General features: G+C 38.0%; 1 protein-coding gene across 1 annotated transcript in view; it reads right to left on the reverse strand.

The window, feature by feature from the left end:
- Window positions 1-21,482, reverse strand: part of ADGRL2 (adhesion G protein-coupled receptor L2) — a 311,598-nt gene extending 290,116 nt beyond the window's left edge. Inside the window, exon 1 of the mRNA XM_064720284.1 lies at window positions 21,440-21,482. The gene's annotated coding sequence lies outside the window, so the exon portion shown is untranslated. The remainder of the gene's footprint in view (window positions 1-21,439) is intronic.
- Between the last annotated feature and the right edge of the window lie 6,181 nt (window positions 21,483-27,663).

Genomic DNA, 27,663 nt, shown 5'->3' on the forward strand with positions numbered 1-27,663 from the left:
ACAAACAAAAGACATCAAAAAACGAAAAAAAAAAAAAAAAAGCACACTCTCCAGCTATGCAGCAATTTCTTTTCAAGAACGGTACAATTTCCATCGTCTTGTCTCAAAACTTGTTGGCTAAGAAAGTTTAACTTTGTATGCAATCATGCTCAAAATCATGCCATCTCACTGCTTATGGAATAAAAGAACACAGTGTATTTTATGGTACAAAAATCAAAGGTTGCTCTTCCTGCTACTGGTTTTACTCAGCAGTAAAGAGAAAACCTTGCAAGTGTTGTTTACACAGTACTAAATCCTTGTAAAGTCATACTGAAACAAGTCTGCTATCTGACCTAGCCCTTAGGGCTACTTAAACACCTGTGGATTTATAGAGTTCAGATGTCTACAAGGTCTGTGCTGAAGTTCATTTCCAAACCTGTGCCCCATGTGAAGTCCTTTGTTGGCACAGTTAAGCCATTACTACTTGTTTCTGGTTTGTAAGGCAATCACATTATGAAACAGAAAGAGTCTAGAATTAAGATAACTTACCTTTATACACACACTGTAAATGTACATAATAGCTAAAAGCTCAACATGTAAGTTTTTATTTGCAGAAGCTTAGCTTCACTGGGATCAAAACAACACAGGGAATGAGAGGAGTTATCCTCATCTGTATACATATAATGAATTCCCCAGCAGGATCTGTACATGTTATATACAAATCAGACCATCAAGTTCAAGTAGAGCATGCTTTGTTCTAAGAAAATAAGCATTATGGTAGAAAACACAAAATAACTTCTCATCCCACTCTCAGAAAATACACCCTCCTGCACTCCTGGAACAGTAAAATAATAATAATAATAATACAATTCATAAGAGGAATAGGATAGAACATTTTCTAAACTTTTCAACAATTTAGCTGGAAGGCTTACAGGTTAAATCCTGGTCCCACAGAAATCCATATGGCTGAATTAAAGAGGACCAAGACTACACTGTTCTCTGGGTTTAAATGAAGTATACCCTAAGTACTATGAATCACCAACAGCCAAAGGTGTTTGCTGTCAATTTAATTATTTCACAATAATCTCACATTAAAGTTTACAGTTAAGGCCTGTTATTCTGTTATTCTCTGGGTCAATGATACCCATTTTCTATAGATCCTTTATTACTGGATGTATGCTTATCATACAATGAAAATAATGATAAGTGTATGTTCTGGGTGTGTTTCATATAACTCTGCTCCCCACAAGTGGTAAATGTCAGGTTTCCTATGAGGTCTCCCAGAGGTTCCAGAAACACAAAGACTCACTTGGATGGTGCAGAACAGCAGCCTGCACTGCCCCAGGACTCACTGGAGCATTTGGCCCACTTCAGCTGCAGTGCATATTGAAGACTCATGGGTTTACTAGGATTTCACAATCCTTAATATTTTTCAGAACCCTAGTTCTTAAAATATAAGGTCAGGAAAAGTTTTAAAATACTATTCTAGTACCTTCTAATAGTTAATAAAAATGAAAGCAAATAATTATTAAAGAAAAGAAATACAGCCTTTTTATTTTCTTCCCCTCTGTTGTTTTTTTTTTTTTTTCCTTTCCCCTCTGGTCCTGTAATTTTATGATTTTTAAGCCCATCTCATAATGCATAAATGTGTCACCTTAATTTGCTAATGCTGGGACTGGTAAGATTGCTTCCTGGAGCTCTGAGCAAGTGCATGCTGAGAAAGAGCTTCAGGAAAGCGTGCAGTTGGGGATCTTTTTTTTTATTATTCTTCTTTTTTAACTACTAATCTAGCACCACTACACAAAAGAGAGCAAAAGCAGCAATTGTATTACTGTCATCCCATCTCTCTGTGATGGCTTTAGGCAGGTTTGTTGTGCTGCCAATAAAGAGCAGTGAACAGGGGCTGCTCATCACTATACCAAAGCTGGCTCTGGCACAGGGGGGACAAAGGACACATTCCTGTTTCTATTCCCTGTTTAGTGGTGCTCTATCCTAGGGCACAGCAGCACACTCACCTTCTCATCCTGAGCTGCTACTGCAGCTGGTTAGAGTTCATGTTTGTACCTTGATGAATTAAGAAGTTACATAAATGCTAACTGCTCTTAAAATGAGACTCACAAAAAACTCGGCACTCTTGTGAAATGCAAATTCCAAATTAGATCTCTCTTAAAGAGCAGAATAATAAAAACAGCCATCACAATTTACCACTCCTTTCTCTTTTACATTCTTCTCAGTATGAGTTTCAGTTAGGTATGTATGTATAATAAACTACTGCCATGCTTGGCCTCTTGTGGATCTATCCTGTTTACACATTGCTAAATCTTTTTTATTGCTTCTGACAATATGTTGTTTCATACCTTTATATCTGTACTTATATTGGTTATATTGCTGGGTTATCATTGTGGTGGTGAATTACACTGAGAAAAACCCATATCTGTTTATCAGATGGGTTTGGCTCACACAAACATTTCCATTACCATAATATTTCTTGCACCATTCATTTAATATACATTTATAAATAGATACATGGTTCTCCTTTACCAAACATCCTAGAACATAGTAATTGCCATCAGTGCTACTACTAGGAAAGGAAAAACTGACACTTTCTGGCAAAAGCAAGAGACGGCACAGCCAATGCAAATTATTTATCTCGGTTGTTCCCCATGCTGAGTCCTTGAGGTCTGAGGATGAATTAAGTGCCTAGCAACTAACACATAGTCCCTGCCACCCTGCTTTTCTTGTCTTTCTTTATGTGGAGAATTCGGCCCTCACCAGGAAATATCTCTTATCCCCAGTTAATAAGAAGATCCTCGTTTATCACCAATTGTCAATCCATGCAGATATCTCCATCCAGTCCTACATTAGCCATTCTCAGAAATGCTGACTGCTGTGCACTACACAGGGAAAGTCAAAATATGTGAAAACTGCAAGCAACTCTTATTCATATAACTATTTATACAGCCAAAGGTTATAAAATACCTTTGATCTGACAGCTGCTGGGTAAAACCAAAATTGTTTGAATTTTTTTGGGAAATTCAGAATTGCCATTCACAGGGTTTTACCAGTGGCAGGAAACCAAGACAATATGGAGGCAAAAAGATGCAGATCAGCCAAGTCCCACATATTGAATGTGAGATTCATGCACTTGACAGCCTGAAACTCCCTGTAGGTAAGTAAACCTTCATCAAATGCATTTTCTAATCAGTGCAGAGGCTTCCAGTGCTCCTGCATGTACAAAATCAGTTTTGTCTGTCATGGGGGGTCATGAAGCAGAAGGCAGAAGCCAGGGGCTCAAAGTAATAAACCCCTCACCCTGTGTCACAGGTGTCTCTCTAGGACACACCTTGGCCCATACCCAACCTCTCAAATGCCAGAGGAGAAGGGGTAATTTGTGAGCCCCGGGTGCCCAAGTCCGGGCTAGGCAGTCACAACACAAAGGAAATTGCCAAACCAGGGTATTAAGGTGGGAATGTAACAGCCAGAGCTCCATAAAGTCTGTGGAAAAGAGAGAGCCCATTTACTTCACATCTCTCGGCACATAGCACAAGGAGGCTCCTCGTGGCACCACAGCAAAATGGTTTTACATTGCTGGATGTGACAGCAGTGCAAGGCCATAGCAGGAGCTGCTGAAGGGTAGAGAGGAAAAATGAAGGGTAATGGGTCTGAATTAAGATGAATGGAGCAGCAGACAATTAGCTAGTTCATCAAAAGAGCAAACAATCATTAAGAGAAGCCTTTCACAATGTAAAACCATTTGTAACAGGGTTGCAGTAAAGAGGACGCCAATTCTTCAAGACTGCAATTGAGCTTAATCTTATTCCTAACAGGGCTGATTCTCAAAAACTCAGAGAAATAATCAGTTATTTCCTGCCTTCAGTGGAAATGGAGCACTAGATCTTTGATTAAACTTCATTCCTAATATTTGGTTTGCAGCGAAAAAAATGCTCTTCTAAATTATTAGAGTACTTTGATGGAACAATTTGTTTCTTCTGTTTGAAATATTTCCTACTGCAATAAACTGCTGAATGTAAATGCTAAAATACAGATTTTCAGAGCTATAGAGATATTTTTAGGTTTTCAAATATTAGGAAAAAATGGCACCATTTTGTATCTAAATCTGAATTTTAATGAGAAGCTCTATTGATAATCAGAGAACATCTATATTTATAGAAAAATGGAATATCATAAATACAGGATTGTGCCACTATCTACATATGTTGCCTCTCTCCATACACAGAGAAACCAGAGTTTAATTTCTATAGCAATGGAAATACGGCAATTTACACCAGAACTATTAGTCAGAATGCAAAAAATAGATCTAAGCCAATGTGTTGGCTCAGTTTTTAAAAGTTGGATCAAGCTAAATTTTTCTCATGTATGCTTTCATTTCTGCCTCGCTGAAAAGAGGGACAATTCTGTGCTCACTCCATAAGGCCTTTATAGAAGGTTCTCAGTCTTTTAATGCCCTTTATTGTTGCAGTACTTACGACCTAGGTCTCAGAATTAAAATGTACAGCAGCAAACCAGAAAAACCAAATAACAAAGAAACTGATAGAAATTTTGTTAAGATAAATTTTATTTCTAAAGGTTAGTAAAAATAATGAAAGAAAAGACTAACAAACATGATTTTTAATTCCTACTCTATAGCACAACGAAATATTATTTTTAACTGTGAGCTTGAAAAGTTCCCCTAAATAAACATACAATAGCTGCTCTCTTGAGATGGAATTTCTCTAATTTGGTTAAGTGTATAACTAAGTTGTGCATATGGTGTACATATTCAGAAGAAAAAAGCTTTATATAGTAATTTAAAAATAGAAAAGTTGAAGTGTAAATTCTTAGTCCCTTTTCTTAATGCTGTACACATTTTATCAGACACTTTAAAGGGCAAAAAATGTATCCATTAAGCAGTATACCTTCAGATCTTAGCAGTGTAAACGTACACAAATAAACATTTAAGACAAGAGTATAATGGACACAGCTAAAATGTTGAAAACGGTCTTTCTCAGCACATTTCCATAAGCATAAGTATTTTGAGATAAATACATATCATTGTTCATTAGCTTTATTTCATAAATAATATAACAATTGGATAGGCAGGAAAAAACCTCCATGCAATAAATTACTGGTATATGTTATTGCATGAGCAAAAGAGCAGAATGTGAAATCAATAGAAATTAAATGTCTTTTTCTTCAAAACATGTGTTACAGAAAATGTAAAAAAACCCTACAACTTGCAAAAACCTGACTCCTCCTTCTCCAAACATATATATAAACTCCATATTTTTGCCAATTTTCTAAATAGAAGCTTAAAGGGGTCTTGTTTTCTTTTAAACTTTAGTGTCTGTGGGAAAAAATGTATACACTGCACAGAGTATTCTTTTGGGCACATATTTTCTAGCATTGTTATTATTAATAATAATAATACAAAAAAGTATAGCAGATCAAACCAGAAGGAGCCTTGAATATATTTGCTGGGAATTGCCTCAGGCTAAACACCAGGGACATGAAACAAACTGTTCTTATCACCTTTTTCCAAACACAGCGATTTAAATTTACAATGAAAGTGCCAGCACCAGCTGCACTTTAAGAAAGCACCACATGTCTTGATGAGCTCCAAGAAAATGGAAAAAAGCCCAGTTCAAGTTGGAGGTGTCATCTTCCTCTAGTCAGCTGGGTGACACAAAGCTGAAAGCGATGAAGTGCTAATTAGAGGTTGATGAACAGAATCTCAGAGTGGAAACTTGTCGAAATAGCCTCTACTGAATCACAGCCTTATGAGTCTGCCCTTATCTCCCCATACAAAGCACTGACAGAACCAGAAAAAGGCAGTGTGAATCTAAATATCTATATGGTTAGGTTACACATTTTATCTTTTACCATATGTCCATTTTAACTTGGGAGTTATTTAAAAATTACCTTATTTTTTAGAATGCAGATATGATTTTTCCCTAGTTAGTTCCCTTAAAATGTCTAGACTGTATTGCAGAAGGAGCAATCAGACCCTTTAAAAAAAAAAAAAAAAGCCTTTTATAACTAATTAGATAAGGGAAAAAAGTCTTCCAATGCAAAGTGATAATGAGCAAATAGCTATCTCTTAATCAGAGATATGAATAAAACCACATGAAAGAAAAAAGGAAGAAGTGAACTTAAATTTAAATAAAGATCATGCTTAGAAGAGGTGTGAGTTTAAAATTGTTCTTCACTAAAAGCAAAGGTGGAGGTAGAGGCTTTAGCTGGCAGAAGAGTTTGGTGCTTTTTTGTTCTTTTTATATAATATTAATGTTGAATTGACAGCATTTTTGGTGAGTATCCAGCTCTAAAGGAACCAAAAGCAGCAGTGTTTAGCAGCGCTGGCAGGCAAGCACAGGCAGGGTGGCTTCACTTGTGGCAGCAGCAGGAGCTGCTGCTCACACAGGAACAGCAGATGCTCCAAGCTGGGCTGGCAGGACACTGGAAGGTAACACTGGTTTGCACCATTGAGTCTCTCCTGCTCTTCCCTCCACCCCTCAGAGCCCCATTTCCTCCACCTTATCCACCCATCCACAGTGTGCTGCGCTCCCTGAGCCACTGCACCCCTGCCTGTCCCACAGCAGCAAAGCCAGCTTCAGTGGGACACAAATACGTGCTGAATGTTAAACGCAGACTCAAAGGTTCTGTTTGATTCCGGGTGCCAAATCCAATTAATAAGAATGAAAATGTGAAGGTAGAGAGGAGGGCTGAAACCTTTCCCACACTGGTGCAGCAGTGGGACACTGCAGCAATAACTACTCCATGAATGTGTGCACTATGCTGGAGACATGCTTATTTGGGTCACCACTTTGGCACCAGAATATCTTACCTAGAACTTTTTAGAAGCTTTTTCCAAATTACACTGCACTGATAACCAGGAACTAGCTGACTTCATGGACAATTCCTATTTTGTATTAATATTAGGATTTTTCTTAACTATGCATAGTAAAATGGTCACTTTGTGAACACTAAGTAGTTTGTGAGATAAAATGCCATCAGGACTAAATGCCATCAATTTTGAAACATCTCTCAGCACATATTCTAACAAGTCCAGCAAAACCAGACTACATAGAGCAGAAGCATTCACAAAAGCCCAACCCCTTGGGCTCCAAATTATATTCTTGGGAGGCATTATGCATTTCTGCGCAATATGCGCTAGCTAATATGATGGGGTTTTTAACATCATCTGATTGTACAAAGACATAAAGTACTAAAGTTACAGACCTTTGCTGATATCAACAGAGGAGGAAAAGAACATGAAATCCTACAAAGTTTAGTCACAACACAAAAAAATACAGCTTTTGCCCTGAAGAGCGCACAATTTAAGAATAAAAACTCAGGTCTATGATCATTTTATGTAAACAGGGTGTGCTATACAAAATCATACTTCAAATATATAATACCTTGTGAGCGCACACTCACATCTATAATTTCAGATTTCAGTCAGTGTTTTTTCTGTTAGCCTATTGCTTCAGAAACTTAGTTCAGATTAATTGTTGTTTCAAAAAAAAAAAAAAGAAGAATCCATGCTCTTTTGAAAATGTCAACTCCCATTAAACCAGCTCTCCAAAATAATGATGTTCATCTGATTTTTCTCTCTTTGATTAGGCTTGTATAATTCTGTATTATCTTGGTAGCTTTGATGCCAAACAAGATTAAATTGTCATGTACAGTATATTAAATTTATAATCTGAATAAGAAAAATCACTTGTAAAGCACTCAATCAGCATCTAGAGACATAGCTACTAAATTTACATAATTTACACCACTGATGTGCCATAATTTCCTAATTATTTATGGCCAATTATCAATTGCTGGTCAATGCTTGGAATCAGTCACTATAATTATTTCCCTACGGCCTCTTGTTTAGATGCAACAGAGCTGGTTTTATGAAGCTTCAGTATGACACCAACATACACATTTCCCCTGCAAAGTGATAATAGTTTTTGCTGGGATTTTAATTCAGCAGTATTAAAAAATATTCTACTACAAACTGTACTCTACCATTTCTATTACAAACTTAAAGCAGCATTTTGTACAAAACACTTAAGTGAGGGTTCTCCAGAAAAAAAAAACCACTAGAAAATGTCGAACCAAACAAAAAAACAAACCAAAAAACCCCCCACACCAAAACTGACATAGTGGGAGAATCTTATTAACAGTAGTGCGATCTTATTGTCTATTCTGTTCTCTTTTAACTTATTTTTTATTTAACACATTTTCATCTTTTTCCTTTTGTATTTTGTTAAAATGGATGAAATAATAGCTGATTTTTGCCCTCATATCTAGATTTCACTTCCACACAAATCAGTCCTAAAGCATGCAAACAAAAATCTGCATTTGAATTCCTAATGATTCCTCCTATTGTCTCATTGCTGCTACAACCTGTCAATCACTGCTGAAAAGTGCTAATCACTCCCAGAAATCCCAGTCTCAGAGACAAAAGTACCAGTCACCACAAAAATAATACCAATTGGTCATGGGTGGAAGGCAAATCTCACTAGGGATCTAAGTGCACAATGGAGTTTATTAAGTCCATTTTGCTATAGTCTAGCTCTGCTAGTAGCATCCGACGGTTTCAGACTTTAATTTCAAAGTCAACTAAAATCCACTAAAGTAACTTATATTCATTAGCTAGGCTTTAACTGAACTGCTGTGAAATCTCTTGGCTGCAAGGGCTTTTAGTAGAAGTGGCAGCTTTCATTTTCAATTTAAGGAAAATAGATCTAGTTGGATGTTGGGTACTTCTTTTTTAATCAGCTTGATTTTTACAGGCACTTACTTCTTTCCAGAGTTGTTTCTTTAACTAATTGTATACATCTTTGGCTAATACTGCACATGAAAGAATACCTTAGAGTTAATACTCTGTACCTGATCAATTCCCCTCTGTTACAACATTCAACTTTAGTAGAAAGAAGGAGTAAGAATGAATATATACAATGCATTATAAAGAACTATTGCCTCAGGTTACAGAAACTGCATTTTCTGTTAGAAAGGGGAAGGCAGCTAATGCAGTCGTCTTGACATCTAAACTGCTGCACCCTAAAATCCACATTTTTTAAAGCCTCAGTGCAGATTGCACTGTTTGCATTTAAAACTATAAACACAGACTGTGTTTTCCTGTTACATCAACTAAATACTGAAGTATGTTTGATCTTAATAAATTATAATTAAGCAATATACAGTAATTACCTTTTAGAAATCCCTATAGTGATTATTACCTCTGGAGTTGACTAAAGGAGACTAAGAATGTGCAATAATTGAGTTCTGTTGGTTATATGCATTCTGCTTTCCTTTTCTTAGAGAAGCAAAATATTTTAAATGGGCAAAACTTCTTCAATGAGTAAGGTTCATCTGGCTTCAGGCAGAGACTACTGCAATCATTAAACTTTACTAAAGTTGCTGTTGAGTTAAATTTATCAATTTTATTGCAGTGGAAGGACTACCCCTGAAAAAATGATAATATTTACATTGAAATAGGTTTGCAGAGAGGCATAATTTGTATATGGCTTTGGGCAATGTGTGCCTGCCTGCTTGGGATAGTTGGATTTCAGTAGTTACAGCATGCAATTCTGAACACTTCTTGCTTCAAAAGGAGCCCACTGCTCCCAGCCTTAGAGTGCTTCCACAGCACATTCAGTGCCCATACTGCTGTCAAAGTAACTTTTAAAACTCAAAATACAACACCGGAAAAGTTTGTTTTGGTTTGGTTTTTTTCGTTTTAAAACAGTGTTTGCAGCTTAGGTAACTTTCTTTTTCTTACAGTTAGAATAAATAGCAAGCCGCAACACAAATGCAGGGTCTGCAAAACATAACTCCAAAACACAGGTTCATTAATATAATTCTCTCATGATTACAGTGTCTATTAGTTTGGATTTTTGATTTTGATATAAATAATAATGCAATTCAAGTGACTGCATACACGGTGATCCAGGAAGGGAAGCAAGTTGCACTTCAGATATACTCACTTTGTGATACAAGCCACTCTAGGCACATTAATTCAGAAGTACATTAATCCACAGTGCCACCTAGCCACCTGTGTATATTTCGTTTAAATGTGACAAAAAGAAAAGCCTTCTAAACTGTAAAAGCTGTTAACCCTCTCCCCTTCCCCTCCCCTCCAGTTACAGGATGTAGATGGAGTAGAATAATAATTTTAAAAAAATAGTCCGATGTGTTTATAGCAACTGTTACTGACCTAAAGAAAACCTGCAAATCTTTGCTAAAGCTCTGTGTTACACTGTTATTACTCCAAACAACATAAACTGGGATATTAGCTTCACTGAATTAAAATGAAGCGTTCTATAAACACCTGCTTTGTTGCATAAAACTTGTTTCACTGAAACGCTCAACCTCTTCCCTTCTCTTTTTTGCTGCTTTTCAGCTCTAACCTTAGAACTAAATTAGATTTTACATTATGTTTATGTTGCAAGAATGTTTTAAAGCTTCAGCAAGTATCGAATGTATTTTGGGTCTTATTATTGTAAAAATAATAAAGTCAGGCTAGCAGACATTAAAATACCTCCTCTAAATATACACCTAATAGCTACTCTCAACCAGTAATACTCCCACAGCAATTTTAACACACACCATGAGTACACCAAACCTCTTTGACAGAATGTTCAAAGCACCATGTAGTTCCCAGCTCAAGGTGTGACAGAAATTAGTTGCTTTTAAAACTTTCTCCTCCTTTGACAGAAACTAAACAATATTCCCTGACTACCTTTTACAGTTTGCATAGGAAAGGAAAGATGGCACGGGAATCGAAATGTCCCGAACAGCTCTGCAAAGGAAAGCCTGAGGCTGGTATCTGCCTCACCCAGGGAAGCAAGGAACTTGTTCCCCCATGGCATTTGAACCTCTTTCAGGCAGGACAGAGATTTGTTGGTCACTACCCTACAGAGCACAACAGAGTGTAACACAGTGCATCACAGGTATGCTCAGAAGCCCTCCCAAACACACTGAGGTTTAGCAGACAAGCCAAAAACTTCCCCTGTGCAGGCAAGTTGACCCAAGAATTGTCCTCCTCTTAATTCTTCCCAGCTCCCAGCCCTTCACATCTTGCCTGGTCCACCAGGGTAAAGAAGGGCCAGCAGGCCAGTCTACTCAGAGAATAATGCCAGATATTACCCTGTATGCATTTATTTAGACCATTGCACAATGATGGCACCGAGAAAAAGCCTAGGGTGAAGGAAAAGAGAAAAAAAATGGAAAATAAGTCTTCAATATATGGCTTTCCACTTCTATACTGAGAATTTTTCACCCTTGTCCAATTTCTTATTAGTAGAACCAGTGATCCAGCCATGTTTTTTCACCGTTTTAAAGAAAGTAAGCTGATTAAAAAAAATAAAGGCATCTAAAGGGCACTCTTAGTTCATCATAAAAAAGAAAAAAAACCTTAAGAGCCAGCTACAAAAAAAAAAAAAAAAAAAAGATGGGTTGTTCCTGACACAGATTAAAATAAGTACTTTTTACTTCACAGTTTTCTTGTGCGTAAAATATCCAGCTTTGAGTTTCCACTCTTGATACCAGACCTAGGCTGGTTCCAGCGGACTGCAGACACTGTTTCTTCCAGGTCTGGGTTTATTTATCTTTTTATTTACTTTTAAATACTCTTAATATCCTATTTTGAGGATTCTTTTGTTAACCTCTTCTTTCTTAGGCAACAGTATAGAGGGAACTATATGCTTATGCTCCTCTGCTGGGTTACTTTCTGAATCTTCACTAACAACTTTTCCCTGACTGTATAAATCAGAACTAATAAAATAAACTGAGTATATGGACAGGAATAAACAGAAAGACAAATAGAGAGATTTAACTCGTGAGACTTAAAGGACAGAAGCAAGAGGACTTAAAAAAAATCCCCAAACAAATAATGATTTTAAGGCCCTTCAGCCCCACCTACCTCACTCTATCTGGCTGTCTACTACAGCCTCAATCAATTTAGGGCATGGGCTATTTCAAAAGATCCTGCTTGGTTTCGGTGAAAGTAAAAAAAATTAAAATTCAGGGTTTCTTTTAAAACCTAATCTCACCCTTCCCAGTGGAGTGCCCGTCCTTTCTGTGTAACTTCAATACTGGTTATTTCGTATCACAGTAAATGCAGCGGGCAGGACGATGACTGACACCTGATCCAAGACAATGGGGCAAGGACCCAGGGCCCGGCAGCCTTGTGCTTTGACAGGCTTTTTCTCCTGGTGACTGTTAGGCATTGTTTGATAACTACAGACTTCCCTTCCCACAGACCTTTCTGAACTCTGCTGTCTTTGAACGGCGCACGGAATGAGAAGGAAAGTATTTACCAGCCAGTAATTACAAGCCACCCCTCATGTAAAGGTAAACGGTAATGAGGAATGTGCAAAGAATAGCTAGCACTGTCAAAAGAGGAAAAAAAAAAAAGAAAAAGCTTGTAAAACGTAAAGCCATACAAATGCCTTATAGACTTATCCGCAGTAACTGTATCAATTAACCATGCTAAGAGCCCTGACTCAGATGGGCACTGCACACAGCATGTCTGCCAGTGTTTTATTATCAAGTCCATTATGATGAGTTCTTGTCCTAGACAAAAGGAGAACAGAAAAAGAATTCAGGCTGACAAATTAGACTTGAAATCAGTTTCATTTACATAACGACTGGAAGTTCATTAATAACAGAGTTTTAATTATTCATGCTCTTGTTTCACTAGATACAGCAGTTTTCCCCCTGCTGTGCTGGATGTCTGGATTAGGTAAAATGAACCATAGCAAACTGATAGACTGCCCAGATTTCCTAAGTTCTTTGCTGCTTTCAAGGAGAGCACTTGGGGGTGGAAGAGTAGGAGAGGACAGGGGGATGGGAAGAAAGCCTTTCCTTCAGCTAATGTTGCAACATGCTAGCGAAGGAGATATTTAAAATCTGCTACGGGTGTAAACTTTGATTTGATGGAAACTCAGTCTCAAAATTCAAGCCATAAGAAACAGATGTCAATTTCTGTGTTGATTTGCGAAATTCTAGTTCCTTATTTAGATCTGTAGAATCAATGCTAGAAGTTTGTGTTAGGATATCTGGTGTGAGCAGAGAGTGTTATAAGAGAATACCATTTTAGTCTCTCACAAAGAGTTGTTTAACTTCTACACTAAATTCACGGCAATTTTGTAAATTCAGTTTTCTCACATTTCTTCTGTGGGCTTTTGTTTTGTATGCATTTTCCTTTTGGTTAGCTCCATTCTTAATTATAAAATAGAATAAAGAAGGTCAGAAGATAATATATTTTCTATAGAAAAAATCTAATTACTAGGATCTTGGTAAAAAATTAATCAAAATGCAACGATGAATGGACCGCTTTATCTTATGAGGATAAGTTTTTCCCATCACAGCGTCTAACAAGTAACTCCCATTGACTTCAACATACCCTGCAGGGAAAGAATAGGATCTGTGGATTTTACATGACTATTTGCTATTCAGGGAAACCTGAGGGCCCTACTCTCCCGCTGCAGGATGCATGTAATACCCATTGAAATCAATGGGAATTACCCTTGTGTCCTGCACACAGCCAGGCCTCACAGCTACGTGTCGTGAACCGTGAACACTGGCAGGTGGACAGAGTGAGGGACAGATCTGAAGAATGGTGCTTACTAAAAGATCCAAGTTATGCTTTGAGATTCTCCCTTTTTCTTGTGGCCTGCAACTAAGGCATGAGAATACAGGTATTTTCTTTCAAAACAAGAAGTTTTCTTAAATCAAAACAATGAATGGAATTTAAAAAAATGTGTAGAAATTAAAGCTAATGGGTGATCTCTTAAGCTTCTACTGTTCAGTACTTCCTATTTGCTGGATGAACCAGTAGCTTTTTTGCCCACAGTTTCTCCATCCTTGAATGCTCAATAATATAGCTAGAGAAAAAAAAAATGGAAAAAAATCTTAGGAGGACAGAACAGTAGCGATTCAATAGACATCTGAACCATGTTTGCTCTGGCACTCCGCTATGAATATTCTGTTGCTACTAGGGGGTAAGGAGGAGAGGTGCACTTGCATTCAGGTACAAGTATACAGCCACCAAATTTTTGTCAATGTGTTGCATCTTCCAATTCTATTTATGGTAGGTAGTGTACATGTCCATAATAAATATCATGTCCATAATAAATGTCATTGAATGCTTACAAAGGTTTTTTTTTTAATGGAAGCCAATTCAAAACTAAGAGGAACAACATGAAGTTGGAAGCCAGTAAATTTAGACTACATTCCAGCTATATCCCTGTCCTTCATCACACAGCCTACCCCAGGCCAAACCATAAATCCCTCAGTGATTCTGATGGCTAAGGAGTGCATTCATATATAATCATTCACAGGAATTGTTCTGCAGGGCTAGACAAAAATCTACGAGTCACTGTTCACCCCTGTAAATGAGCAGCGCTTAGACTGGCCTCATATTTTCTACTCCTCTCCCTGGAAATAAAAAGACAGCATTTCCTTGACTGATTGGTTTACTCCATGAATACATTCCTCAGTCAGGATAGTGATGAACACAGTAAAAATCTGAAATGAAAAGAGCTGCTAGATTCCTGTTTGAGAAGATTTGGTTGATGTGAACAATTTCCTCTCAGTCTGAGAGTGACAACAGGAACATAATAAAGGCATGAGAGGTGTATGGATGCATTAACCGTGTAATGTGTTTTTGATTGGACTTTATGAGAATAATGTGAGTTTCTTACAGCCAGCTCCAAATTTAGGTTGTTCATAAAGAAACTAGTGCTAACCTGACAGACTTGATAGGGTCTAGTGGAAAAAGAGGTCTTCTTACCACAGAGGTCAAAAGGGACCAAGGTTATTCCAGCCTGCTCTATGAACACATTTCATTTTTATTCTCACCAAGTTCCCAGATATATGATGTCTCTCACATTCCTGTGGGAGATCCTATGTTTCTAACTGTTCTTCTAATCTTTTAGGAAACATACCAGGCAGCTCCCACTGCACAGATGGCATGCAGTGTCTGACTGAACCAGCAGACTTGGTGCTGTCTCAGTGCCTTTTATTGGCAAGAACTGATTGAGTAGCCCTGATTGATACTCGTAGTAGTAGCTGGACAATCTGCCTTGCTATGTTTAATCCACAGGCCATGTGGCTGTTGGAAGACACTTTTTTTTTAACAGCTTTTTAACAATTTACAAGGGCAGCTTTTTTGAGAAATTATCTTTCCTGATTTTAACATGTTGCTGTCTCTACATATTCTTTGTCTATCACTGGATTTTCTAAAAAAACCCTTCCCCATAACTCAGTGTGGTTTATTTTCAGTTGCTTCGAAGTTTTAGAATACAAAAAGTGCAAAATCCTGGAGAAAATCTTAGTGAAAAAGTGTCACTTAGTGAAAAAATAACAGTCATGAAAAAATATGGACACACAGATCACCTCCTTGTCATTGACAAACCACATTGCTGAAAAACCTAACGAGATAGAGGCTTTAAACAACACATCAAGGCAAATTAAACAGACTGAAGGACTCTCAGATTGTTGTTCTGGCCCACATTTTCAGATATTCTAGGTTCAAACCTAGCCCAGACTTGGCTGTCTAGCTTACAAATAGAGCCCTTAATTTTTACATGAAAAATTAAAGATTAAAATTACCTTTCTTTGATCACTTATTTTTGAAAAAGGCAACCCAGAGCACACTTTTTTGAACTTGTCAGACCTAATAACTGTCTTTGATTCATCAGAAACTCAATGCCATTTGGCCCACTGAATAGTATGGGATGCTGTGAACGTACATTTTTTTTTCCACAGCTAGAAGAATTATGTACTGCTTCTTCCTTAAGAAGGATACTTCGGTGAAGGGAAGAGACAAAAGAGAGCTGTTTTTCAGATCTAACCCTTGTTATTTCCACTTACTGCCTTTTACCTCTTCTCACCAGGTAATTTCCAGTTATTCACAAGTTTCCCTTTAGCCTTAATAAGGAAATCTTCAAGTCAGGTTAGTGCAGAAGATTAAGACTGTATTAAGATGAAGTCCGAAATGTTCTGCTACCAATTAGCAGTCTAGTATTTCTGTAAGCTTTGAATTTTTGATGCGATCAATGACACCAAGTGGAGCCATCTTCTGTGGAGTGGTTATTAAAGATATAAAAATCAATACAAAGATGATACTTGGAAATCCATATCACAAGATAATGAATCGCCATGAGAGCCAGCTAAGGAGGAATGTCAGCAAACCAAACAGAAGGTTTGTGCATAACAAATTATTTGATGCCAGTAGAGTTTAAGCTAAATTTTGCATGAGACAGAAGTCTTCAGGCAACACTTATGATACATTTGCATGGCAGGGTTTTAATGAGATGAAGACACAAGACCAACCATGCATGGGGCTTTTTGTGCATTAAAGAGAGACCGAGGGAGAGGGAGATGATTGAGACGTATGGGATTAAGACAATAATGCTATAATTTGACTTTAATGACAAAACAGCATCAAAAACTTTCTCTGTCAGTAATCCTTATCCAATTTCTTTTAAATGAAACATTATTTGCCTGCACCTAAAGTGCTGATTGTTATTGGAGTTGTGTATTGGAGCTTCACAGGATACTCCAAATTTAATTTGAACTAGGGATTGATTTGGTTGGCTTCAAAGCCAGGTTTTCCTTTCCAAAATTGAACTAGTGCATGACTTTGCAAGTTCATTTGGGTTTACTGCCTGACACAATTGTGTAAGACTTTACAGCATTTAGGGCACGTTTTGCCCTGCTGATCTCCTGTTCACTCACAGGTTCAGACCCACACACAGAACTATTAAAACAAACAGTCCTGCTGCCCCTGCTGCTTTTCCCTGGGAAATACATTCCTCATTAAAAGCTAAAGATGCAAGAGACTCACACAGTTCAAATTCATATTATATGAAAAAAAAATCATTTTAAACTTATAATATATTAAATAGAATGTTTTGAGAGCATTTTGCTATCATTAGTTTTCCTCAAACTTTTCCAAAGTACCAGAACAACACGCTCTTATTTTACAGATTACTCATTTTACTGAGGTATGTAAAAAACAAAGTGAACTAACATTAAGATATGACAAGGTCTTAGGTAATTTGATCTTCTTTAGTTGTGGGGCATTTGTCTGCTAATTGCCTATTCTGTCTATTTAACCTGTGAGTTCTTTGTGATACAGCTGCATTACTATGACTGAGTCTAAATCAGGGTCTCTGAACACTAATGGAATTCAAATGACTGATACTAATAAAAATCAGATAATAGTATCCCACAGGATGTCTAGAAGATCCAGAATGACAACAGGTCCTCTAATGCATCTTAATCTGGTGTAGCTACAAAGCCAATCATACCCTAAAATTTATACAGCTTTACTCCAATTTTATTTTTTTTAACAAATCATATATATTCCATTTTTAAACTCCATATTTCCTTTCAAGCAGTATTTGCTCTTATTCAGTAGGATTAGGGCCCTTTGAACACACCTACTGTGGTACAGCAAGTACTCTGTTTCCTTGTTTTTCCTAGGCACACACAGCTTTCACATTTGCAGGCAGTAAGTATCAAGTGCTTGCAGATAATCATAATCTCAGCACACAATCACAGCTTATTGTGCTTTTAACAGGACACTATATGCAGGCCCGTTATTCTTTGTTAATCAGTAACTGTCTGTTGTTTGACAGCCACCAGATTTGTATTTAAATTTTTAGTGCGCAATTTCTCACCTTCTCTATTTCAAATAAAAAGACTAAAAGGCAACAGCAGTTCAGATCCTCACCAGGGTAATACGCATACCTCCAAAGGTTGCATCAGTTGAGGATCAGCCCTTTGTCCTGAAAGCAAGAATAACACTGAAACATTACAGCAACTCTACTGCAGCCTGCTAGAGGCAGCTGGCAAGTTAGTGAATCAGCCATCCAGTTGTATAGCAAAGCTACTTCAAACCTAAATAGACAAATAAAGAGCAGCCATGACATTCTTCGTGCAGTTTTCACCAGCTACTGCAGTTTTGACTTAATTTGTTTCCCTGCCTCTTTGCATCTTGAGTCTTTGAAGGCAAATGAACCAGTGGGTGTCATAAAACAAGGAGAACTAGAGCAGCCTTCAGTAATAACAAAAACTAACGGAAAAAGGAGATCTTTTGCAGGCAACATTTCACATGGCTCAAAACGTCTTTGCCGCAGTTTCAATTCTGCAGCCTTGCGATTGTTCTGACACCTCTTTATTGTTCCTTTTAAGTGCAAATGCCTAGGTAGCATCACTATAAATGAAACAGTAGTGTTCACAGATTGCATTCAACGGCTGTTAGAGCTTCGTCTCCTTCATCTGCACAATTTGCATCTATTACAGGCTCAGGAATATAGCTTTTGCTGCTTCTCAGTGGCCTCAGAAGGGGGCACAAGAACCCCCCCGCTAGAGAACGGCAGTGAGGCTGATCTTTAAAGCCCTTCCTAGAGGCAGCCCCTCCACGGCGCTTTCTGAAGGGGGGGAGGAGGGGAAGAGGCTGGTGAAGGCTTTGAAGGACATCACTATGATATGCAGGTTCTCTGAATGATCCTGCCTTGTGATAGCCACCACAAAATTTAAGGTGTTTTAACAGGAATTACTAATAAAGATGCAGAGCCCTAGTTCAAGCACAGGCATTCAGGGCCTCCTGAACGTGGCTCAGAGGGGTTTTGTACAGTGATTTGAGCAGTAGTCTTTCTCTGGGGTACAAAAAAGAGGTGGGCAAATACATTTAGTACCTGTGAAATTCACTCTTCTTTCACAGCACAACAGGGAAAAAGAGCCCACAGAGAACAACCTCTCTTAATTCCCTAGTATCAGTTATATGCTGAGACTTTTAACAAAATTAACCAGCATGGCCTCAGCTAAAACCCTGTCTGGAAGCTCGGCAGTGTTTTCATGCAAAGCAAGATGCAATGCAGGAGGTGCTGTGTGTTTCCTTCCAGGCTGCCCAAACCAAGAGAGGACAACCACTCTTAACAAACCAAACATACAAAGTGCAGAAGCTGCCTATTTTTTATTTCTGAGAAAATAACAGTTTGATTATTTGACTGCTCTTCTTGGATACATAAAGAAAGCTGTGCAGATGAGATTCAGAGCCTTTTTCAGGGAAATGTTTGCAATAATTGACAGGAGTGGCACATTCCAGAAATGAAAACACTAAAAATGTGACTTGTTCAGGGAAGAAACTTATGCTATTTATGTTTTGTACTTGAGCAGACCTAATTTAGGACCTTTAGGTGTGGTACCAATTATAACCAGGCTAGAGGTGATAGCATACTCAATGTGGTTTTATTACTGTTATTATAACTGTGTAATAATTATCTCACAAGTCCAACATTTCAACACAGTCACACTGCAGCATGTGATGCCATTGACGTTCAGGTAGTACACACAATTATTTGTCCTTTTCGTCATGAGACTCCACTATTGCAATATTCACATCAAACGAAAGCAAAAATATGACTTCTATTATTATTGTTATTTTTCTTTGTTGTGTCTCTCAGGAATCAGAAGATAAGCCAAAGCCAGGAGACGGGAATTCATTTTACTAGGCCACCCTGCTGATCAACTAAAACAAAAAGCTACCATATGCTTTATCTCTGTGACAATGCAATGGGATTATATTATTTTATCTTGTTTTACTAGCAAGGCATAATTGTATACAGCCTCTCCACGGAGCACACAAAGAACAGAGACTGGAAATTTGAAAGAGGAGATAGGTGTATGGAAATACATTTTCTTCAACTCTGATCAATAGAATGAAAATCTGAAGAATCACTGACACAACATCTTTCGTATTCTCATTCTTTTTTGAGCTAGAGAACATATTTCACTTACAGAATTGAACTATTACAAACGCAGTTGGAGCCTGCATTATCTGTCCTTTGGATCCCAATCATCGGCTTAAAATCTTTGTCTTTGTCATAGTTTTTTCATTTAAAAGAAAAGAATTAGATAAAATCTCCTCAATGACCATAGGAATTTATAAGCAAATACTCTATTTGCATGTCCAGCTTCTGTAGAATACAAAGTAAACCTCTCTTCAAATACATAACAGATACATTTTCTTGAACAGAGATACTTGTTTCATATAATCATTAAAAAGATGAGATTTTGTCAAATAACCTCCAACAAAACCAGTCCCAGGGAAAGCCCTAAGCATTGACTATCCACCTTTCTATTTTAAAGTGACATTTTTCTATTACTGCCTTAAACACCTTGCAGTGTGACACTTCAGTGTCCCACTATAGTATGCCATCAAGTATGGTGCTATTATTCTCCTATAAATTCAAACCAGAGACACAGGAGAGCAAATCACAATGCCTCAACCCTCTACACCAGTCAGTGGCTATACAGAACACAGATTTTCATCCACTCTAAACATTCTAGCAATTCTTTTCGGCTACATCTATCTAGCACAAAATTAATTTATTTAACATACTCGGATCCTCCAAATAAACTTATACAAAGGCAGGTGTCCTTCTAGTAAGAGAACAAAAAAGTCTTTAAGATGAAGTTACAGCATGATGGTGTCTGTATTTCAAGGAAAGCAAGTAGTATTGTAACTTACACTAAGCTACAAAGCTCAGAAATTCTGCAACACCTACATTTGCCATTACACTAGTTGGCCCTGCCCAATGACTTAGAGACTGTCCATCATTACTAGAAAAGAGAAGCTGGGTACAGATATCACAGGTGATGTAAAACAAACACAGTACATGTTTATTCAAATAAATGAATTTCATGGTTTTGTACTCCTCTGCATTTCCCACTAAAACTGGATTTGAAACAAGGTAATTAAATTAGACCACTGGTAGAACTCCAGGATAAATTAGCTCAACCAGACAGAAAAATGCCAACAGAATCATTGATAACTGGTTGCACTCCTCCAGACTTTGCCATCCAGAGAGGCAGATACAGAATAAACAGGTGCAAGCAGGAAGATAACCACTTGGCAAAACCTGGATGCAAGAGCACAGCAGCCAGGTAAGTGCAGCCATCCAAGTAGGAGGGGGAGCACTGAAAATGGTTCAATCAGGAATGACTAGCAGGCTTTCCAGCCCCATATGGCACCTTTTCAGCCCCTTGACACCAAACACTACCAGCCTCTCTCTCAAAATCAGCATTTTTAAAAAACTTGTCATCGTGACTGCACAGGCAGTGCCAGGAGTCACCTCACTCACTTCTTCATGCTTCCCACCACCTGGTGCTGGCAAAGATCCCTTTGGCTAGCAAGGTACTGGGACTTTGTTTCTTCTTGTGGCTCTATTGTAAAGGGTACAATGTGGATCCTTGTCTCCTTAGGTATAATTAAGTGCTTAAGTGGCAGCATGTCATGCTGCAATTTTGTGATCTGAGCCTGGGTCCTGCGCTAGCCTGAAAGCTCAGAGGGCAGGCAGGCAGCACTGGATTGAATAACTGGTGAAAATTGCCAAAGATAACATTAATTCAGGGGCTAAATGCACATGAAAAATTTAGAGGGGCCTACCTTCAACTCAACTCCATCAGCAATGCTTTAAAAAAGGATGAAAGGAAACAGCAAGGAAGGAGCCATCAAATTATGCTTGTCACAGTAGCACCTCCAATTAAATAGGTCTCTTACCCAAGATTAGGTGTCATTCTGCTCAGCTTCAGGTAAAGTGGTGTCACTGGAGTACTGTCACCTGAAAAAGGAGCACAAAATATTTCTGGATTTAAGATACAGACATTACAAGCATTAAAAAAGTAAAACATGATAAAAAATGTAAAACATGATAAAAAAAGCAAAACATTATACATTTAATCCCACCCCTCACCAGAAATGAACCTGTATTTATCTAGCAAAAAAGCAAAGGACAGAATGAATCCAGAAGCTCAGTTTGGTGGCTGACAGCAGGTGAAAAACCAATGAATCTTATGTAGCAGTGGAAGGGCAGTAACAAAAAAAAAATACCAAAAATCCCAACCAAAACAGCAAACCCAAGCCAATTAATTTCTAATCTTCAACAATTAGTTATTTGAAGACAGCATTTTTGCCAACTGCCTGTATTGATCATTAAAATAAAGGAAGGCTTCCACCACCATTAAAACTAAATTTCCTTCTCATCCAGAGAGAAAGTAGTTGCCTTTGGAGACTGAACAAAGACAGGTCTGAATTCTTCTCCTACACTCTATTCTTCCCCAAGCATGGATCCAGAAAGACAAAGGGGTTATTTTGATTTGCACACCACTGCTTCCTTTCATGCTTTTTTTTCCTTGAAGTGGCATGTGCTCCTTTAAAAGGAGCAGACTCCCAGCTTGCCATGGGACCCCATTGTTTCCTATCTGTGATTGAAATAAATCTCCTGAAATATGTTTGGTTTCTCTTAAATTTCAAAGTGATGGCCACTACTCAGCTGCAAACGGTTTCAAACTGATCTTAGCCACTGCAGATTAAAACTGCCCCATCACTTGCTGTGAAACAAAACACAGTTAAAACCCTCTCATCATCATCTGGGAAATTCTGGCCAAGCTTCACTTTCAGCTATCCTCATTCAAATATGGAGACATTCTTTGGAAATCAACACAGAAAATGTTCAGGTAATGCAAGCAAAAATACTTCAAGTAATGCAAGCAAGTTCCCACCAGGTTTAGCAAAGTTACTTCAGGATTTGATATTATGGCTAAGCATATATTTCCACAAACTAAACTGAGAGCAAAGTGCCCCCATCCCTACATAATCTTTGCATCCACCTCCCTCCCTTACTTTCTCCTCTGCTCACTCCTGATATTCACTAAAATCTCCAGACTTATTCTTTGCCAAATGAAGCAGACAAGTGTTTCATTACTTTTTTCTTTTTTTAACTTGTTTATCTTATCGCTTGCTCTCTCTGAAATAAGTTATTTGCATGTGTCTTGAAGCCAAGAAATATCTTCTAGTCTTTCATACATTTCTGATCTGATCAAAAATATTTTATTGGGAGAAATGATTATGTAATGGTTATGGGGAGGAGAGTGTGAAACTGGAGTTACAAACAACTAAGTATTCAAGGAATTCTCCAGCCTGAATTGGCTGTAGAAATTTGGTATTAAGCGGAGATGGAAGAAACTTAATATTATCAAAGGAAACAAAATTAACAACAGCTTTGCAACAAAACACTAAACCCATAAATAAAAGCTTATTTTGAAATTGATACCCAGAGTAGTAAAGGAGGAACTAAATCAAGATCACAGCTAAGACAGAGGAGCTCTATTCCTGTATCAGTTTTGATCACTGTGCAGCCTCAAGTAAGAAACCTCTTTAGTATCTAATGAATCAAATTCAGATAATGATACCATCTTTAAAGAGCTCTGACATCCTCAATCCTAAATTTTATTACTATGGCATGCCTGGGTCTGTGGCACAGTTTTTGCAAGAAAAAGCTGGTAGTTTCAAGCAAAGAAGCAGCATATGTTCAGTTTAAAATTCAAATGTATTTATAACTGAACACTAATGGCAATGTCATTTATTCACTTAATAATTTTGCAATAGGCCATATGAGGCAAGCCATTTTTAAATGGCATTGATTGGTACTGTACAGAGAAAGTGGAGTTAAAAAGTAGCTGAGATTCATCAGAAGTTGCAGTATGCCATAAGGTGGTGAATGCTGCCCTCTGGCTCAGGTTGGCAATGGTCACTCTTTTAGAAATATTCTGTTTTCAAAGTGTGGGGTAGAAAAAAGAGGTTGAGGTTCAACAGCTTTCCTTAATGCTTTGGTCTGCAATAGTTCTATTAAAAGGCTACATGCTTGAAAAAATACAATGTTAGAAAGAAATTTCCTCAAGGGTTAAAGCTTGTAGTGATTTTAAAATTATGTTTTTCAAGTATCTCCAACACAGAAAAAGAGCTACTTTCTTTTATCATCTATCTTGAATGGGCCATATAAAAGAGTCATGTCAGCACTAAACTTACAGGCCCATGGAGGACAGTCTCTTTTACACAGTTTTTTTTAAATAATTCAAGAATAGATATAACTTATTTCAACGTGTTATTTTAAAGTTTTAGGCAAGATTTATAACAAAGGAAAAGCACAGTACTCTTTATCTGCTCATACAGAGAAGGAAAGCTTAACACATTTCACTAAAAGATAGTGTGATTGAGATGTGTAAGTCTGCAGCTTAACCATAACAGCTTTAGAATTTGCTAAAGATTATGCTTACATTTTTCTGCTGTAGATACACCATTGCTTTTGAAGAAATCATGTGTGAACAGATGCTTAAGATACAGAAGACAATTATTTTATTGTGCTCCTTCCAGAAAATGGGGACCATTTTTCCCTTTAGAAGTTACACCTTCCCTTCTACTACCCCCACGACTTTAGTTAGTTGGAAATAAGGGGAAATATCCCTCACTCATGAAAGTGGGAAACAATTTCTATTACAGAAGGCAGATGTAAGATACTGCTCCATTGCCATGCTAAGTGTGCCCATGCCACAAGAGGCCCAGAGCCAGCCTGTGTTGCTGTTTGGTCTCTTGCCTGGAAAGTTGATCCTCAGCAAAGGAACACTAGACGTGATGTCCTTCTAAATGCAAGGCTCAGTTTTATTTTCCTATCTCCTCCCACGTAAAATTCAGCGCTTGAGGAAGCGGAAGCGTTTAAGGAAACATGGAATGGAATAAAGGGTTACAGACAACATGCAGGTCCCCTCCAGCATGGTATTCTATGATTCTATGAAACCCAGCTCCATTGATACCTTAAGTTTTAGCTTTCATATTTTCCAGACTCTGGACTGCATTGGTGTATAACTCTGAGTACAGCTGCAGCTCCTCAGGTGTGAGACTACCTTCTGCTATATACTACTATATTTTCTTACATTCTATCCCTCTACATAGAATCGAGGGAAGTTACTGAAAGTGAATCTGAGTCTTTCAGCAATAGAATTAGCTATGTGGGAAAATTGTTTTCCATGCCTTTAGCCACTACCATGGCTTCTGAGAAGGAAAGAACCTGTTTTGGGAAAGGTCATGTAATTAGAACTGATGGAAAGATAGAAAATAATTTTTTTCAGGTTTTGAAACTTGTTACCCTGCTTTGAGCACATAAAAAAGCCTTTCAAAGATCTGCAGAAACAAAATAGTATTAAAGCAGTTGTTTTCATACTCAGTGTAGCTTGCTGGGTATGCTCTATTCTGAGGAGTTTTCAAACTGAACTTGGCAGAACATAAAGCTGAGCCTAGGTCATAAATCTCCCAGGCCAGGGCCAAAGCCCACAGAACATAACAGTCTCTAGAGCTTGATGACAATGTTTTGGATTTTATGAAGGCATGTTTGGCCTACATTGCATGTGACAGGGAAGTCACTAGTTCAAGCTTTTCCTCAGTGATGCAGCCAAGAATTCAAGTGGTTGGTCTTGGCATGGCAGGAGCGCTGGTATTTTGGAGGTGCTGTGACCTTGAAAAGATCTTTGTGCATGTGGTGTGAGTTGGCCAAAGTGCTTAGAGGTGTCCTAGGGAAATGCAAGGGGCTTTGGGAACTATCTTCTTGTTTTTTCTCTGCAACAGCATCTTATTTACATCTCCCCAGATTCTGAGAAAAAATATCAGTGGGAAAGAGGGGATAGAGAAAAGCTGGAACTTGACAGGGAGCTTGTGACACCACAAGGTTGACAGAGTTGGACATCCTACTATCTGGAGCTAAATGTGAAAGTGCTGCTGAGCCTACAGAGGTCACATCTTGTGCTAGGTCAGGCTGAGATGGATGGCACAGGCCTCACAGTGCTGTGCTTTGCACTGGTAGCTAGAAAATTGTTGATAACACACCAGTGTTCTGGCCAGTACTGAGCAGTGCTGGCAGAGCATCAGAGCTGTCTCTCCAACATTCCCACCTCACCAGTAGGCTGGGCAGAATCTTGGGAGGGGACACAGTTAGGACAACAGGCCTAAACTGACCAAAGGGATATTCCATACCATATGATACTGGTCCATATATATAAGCTCAGATATAAAAGCTAAGAAGTGAAGGAGGATGGAGAGCCATTTGTTATTTCCATTTGCCTTCCAGAGCAACCACTGCCTGTACTGAAGATCTATTTTCTGAGAATGTCTGGACATCACTTGCTGGTGGGAATTAAGGAACAAAATCTTTGGGATTTGTCATTGCTTGTGAATACTTTTGTTTGAGTAAACTGCCTTATCTCAACCTATGAGCTGTTTTCTATCTTATTTTCTTTTCCCAGTCCAGTTAAGTAGAAGCAGTGATAGAGTGGCATAGTGGGCATCTAACCAAGATCAACCCACTACACATCTGAAGCCAGCACTGCCCAATTTTCTTCTCTGAGGGTACAAACAAAATTCAGTCTTTGGGGAGCTTCCACATTTGTATAAAGACATCCTTGTTCTTCCTGCAAGCACAGAGTCACTGAGCTTGACAATGGAAGCAAAAGAAGATATGAAAGACCCTCTGCAAAGCACATGGTTCTTATCCTGCTCCCACCAGCCCTGGTGTTTCCCAGGCCTTTTTTCTCTATGGAGAACCCAGATGTATGAGCAAACAATGGTATTGCTGTATTTGTACAGATATTTCCAGAGCTGAAATATCAAGAAAATGAAGGAAACATTTTTACACTTCCCACACATTTATACTCCAGTCAGAGATTCTCTGATCGACTTCTAAGTCCACCCATATATTTTTTAAACAGTGCACTGCTAGAAAATCCTTATTTGTATTAATTTACTTCATGAACTAAGACAAAGGAATAACTAATTCTCAAGGAAGGTGATGGTTAGTCACGTCTTGAGAGTTGGTGCCTTTTCTCACTGATGTTACATTCCAGAGACACGAGTGCACAAATACCACACAGCTGAGATTTTCGAAAGGATCTGAGTGGCATGGACCTCAGCTTCTTCCAACAAATTAATCAGAAGACACTCCAATATACTTTTCCATTTATCTGAATAAGAAACTACGTTACACAGCATATAAACCAAACCTCTAACCTCCCAGATGAAAGTGGGAGGACTTGTGCTGGTAAAAGTTGACACAGAAGATACAAAGTGAAAAATATATGCTAAGTAAAAAACCTGCTTCTTTATTGGTGAGTTTGGAAACTGTAGATCTCTCTTCCAAAAGGTTCTAGCAGCTCCTTTGCTGGCAGTGACAACACCTAAGTGACTAAGCTTCTAACCTCACACATTTAATTTACATCAGAGCAGAACAAGCCATCACTAGGAAACTACTGGCAAATATAAGATATTTCATTGCAAGGACGCAGTCAGGAGCTTTATGGGGGTAACAGCTTCAAAATGAACTCTTCTTTCAAAATGAACTTTTCTTTCATTCATTTTAAATAGCTTCTTACTTTCTGAGTGATTTTTACCATAGGAATTTAAACACATTCTCACATTTAAAAAATTGGAATAGTAAATCAGAATGTAAGATAAAGAATAATACCTCTGCTATTAAGTAACACAAAAAGTTACGATTAATATGAATTTTAATATGCAAGTCAGATTCCACTCAAAAAAAATCTAAAAACCTGATATAAAAGGAGAGCTCTGAAACAGCTGGGTGGCTTGAATCTGATATAAACTTTATCTTTCAGAAAGATGTGCTGCACATCTTATAGCTAAAGACACAACTTTAATTTTCAAGCCATGGAGCAGAGAGAACACACAGGGAGAATTCCTCATTACTGTGTCAAGGGAAACTGAGAACATTTGCTTAGACTCCCAATAGGGATACGAAGACAGGTTGAAATTTAGAGGATAGTAATAGT

This window comes from Zonotrichia leucophrys, chromosome 8, assembly GCF_028769735.1.
Source record: "Zonotrichia leucophrys gambelii isolate GWCS_2022_RI chromosome 8, RI_Zleu_2.0, whole genome shotgun sequence".
Classification (NCBI taxonomy): Eukaryota; Metazoa; Chordata; class Aves; order Passeriformes; family Passerellidae; genus Zonotrichia; species Zonotrichia leucophrys.